The sequence below is a fragment of the Populus nigra genome, chromosome 2 (assembly GCF_951802175.1).
Source record: "Populus nigra chromosome 2, ddPopNigr1.1, whole genome shotgun sequence".
NCBI lineage: Eukaryota > Viridiplantae > Streptophyta > Magnoliopsida > Malpighiales > Salicaceae > Populus > Populus nigra.
The window spans coordinates 5412568-5415067 of NC_084853.1; positions in this window are offsets into that span (position 1 = coordinate 5412568).

Sequence of the window (2500 nt, forward strand, 5' to 3'; positions counted from 1 at the left end):
GGCAGCGTTGGCTTGTTGGCGCGGGGGGCCGATGCGAGTGGGGACTTGGGCAGCGGGCAGTGAAAGCAAGAGTTTCCCCGATGCTGCCGGGGAAAACGCTCCCCGGGATGGCCGGGTGAGATGACCCGGCGGCCCGCGACGGGTCATTCAATTCCATGCCCCGTCAACATAACTCCCGATGTACTGTTTGCTTTTTCGGAAGAAGAGATCCATCCCCCCATCCTCGGCCAGCCAAAAACGCTCCAATTAATGGCCGGGTGAGATGACCCGGCGGCCCGCGACGCGTCATTCAAATCACTGCCCTATCGGCTACAACTGCTGATGGGTGGGATTAGAGGCCTGCCATGGTGGTGAGGGGCGGCGAGGACCGTGAAAGCTAGAGTTTTTCAGAGGCTGCCGGGAAAAAGGCCCCTCGGGTGGCGGGGTGCGAGGACCAGGCGCGTCATTCAATTCTCTTCCCTATCAACTTGGCTCCCGTTGGCGGGATTGGAGGCCTACTGTTTGTTACAGGGCTAAAATCGTCAGGGGAAGAGCTGACGAAACAATGCTGGTTTGGATGCAGGGGGTAGTGTTGGAATCGGCAGCGCGGACAAAATCGGCAAAGTCGACAAAAAAGACTGTTGGTCTGGACATCGGGGCAGCGGCAGCCATGCCGACAGGGGGGGAAATCGGCAGCGCAGATTTGTGCAGCTGCAGGTTCGTCGGGGAAATCGGCAGCGCAGATTTTTCGATGAACATGGGCTGGAAGATGGACTGTCCAGGCCAGGCAGGGAAATACGTCAAGGGGACACGCTGACGAAACAGCGCTGGTTTAGACACGGTGGGTGCAGTGTTGGAATCGGCAGCGCCGACGAAATCGGCAAAGTCGGCAGAATCGGCAGCGGGTGCTGGCGATGAGTCTGGACGATTTATAGTCCAGGGCTTGATGGAAAAGACTGTTGGTCCAGACAATGGGGCAGTGGCAGCGCGGATTTGTGCAGCTGCAGGTTCGTCGGGGAAAATCGGCAGCGCAGATTTTTCGACGAACAGGGGCTGGACCGGCCGGGCCAGGCAGGAAAATTCGTCAGGGGGGCACGCTGACGAAAAGAGGGGCTGCGGAGTGGAAAATCGGCAGCGCAGATTTTTCGACGAACAGGGGCTGGACCGGCCGGGCCAGGCAGGAAAATTCGTCAGGGGGGCACGCTGACGAAAAGAGGGGCTGCCGCGTGGAAAATCGGCAGCGCAGATTTTTCGACGAACAGGGGCTGGACCGGCCGGGCCAGGCAGGAAAATTCGTCAGGGGGGCACGCTGACGAAAAGAGGGGCTGCCGCGTGGAAAATCGGCAGCGCAGATTTTTCGACGAACAGGGGCTGGACCGGCCGGGCCAGGCAGGAAAATTCGTCAGGGGGGCACGCTGACGAAAAGAGGGGCTGCCGCGTGGAAAATCGGCAGCGCAGATTTTTCGACGAACATTCGTCAGGGGGGCACGCTGACGAAAAGAGGGGCTGCCGCGTGGAAAATCGGCAGCGCAGATTTTTCGACGAACAGGGGCTGGACTGGCCGGGCCAGGCAGGAAAATTCGTCAGGGGGGCACGCTGACGAAAAGAGGGGCTGCCGCGTGGAAAATCGGCAGCGCAGATTTTTCGACGAACATTCGTCAGGGGGGCACGCTGACGAAAAGAGGGGCTGCCGCGTGGAAAATCGGCAGCGCAGATTTTTCGACGAACAGGGGCTGGATGCTGGACCGGCCGGGCCAGGCAGGAAAATTCGTCAGGGGGGCACGCTGACGAAAAGAGGGGCTGCCGCGTGGAAAATCGGCAGCGCAGATTTTTCGACGAACAGGGGCTGGACGCTGGACTGGGCCAGGCAGGAAAATTCGTCAGGGGGGCACGCTGACGAAAACAGGGGCTGCCGCGTGGAATGGCAGCCTACACGCAGATGCGAATTCGGCAGCGCACGATGGCTTGAGCAGGTCATGGGTTCGACTTGGCGCGATCTGAAACCTGGACGAGGGACTGTCGACGCTGGACGAGCCAGCGCGGTGGCCTGTCGTGCCCCGTTCAGGGGGGGCCTGCCGCGGAGACAGCCCTCGCGGGCTCGACAGCGCAGGCCAGCGTCCCCGACGTCGCTGGCCGCGGCAGGCGAGCTGCCGGGGTTCCCGCATTCCTACAAGAAAACGTCGTGCTTTCCACATGAAACCAATCCAGTAAAATCAGCCATATTTTTATGAGGCTGCCCACTGAATTTGGGGTCATTCCGGGCCGGTTCCTAGTTTTGCGGATTTACTCGATTTCTAATGGTAGGAAAATTAAAACAAATACTTCCCGACCTCGAAAAATTCTGGGAAAATTAATGAAGGTGGATTGGATTTTTGCCAACCTCTGTGCAAAATTTCAGCTCAAAATACCAAGAAATGAATTTTTTAGAGGGGGGGTGACAGCTGGGACCTAGTAGTGTCTCCCCCTGCCAGAGCTGCAATGACACTTATTGCTCTTTAGGGAGCCACCAGGCCGGCGCCCC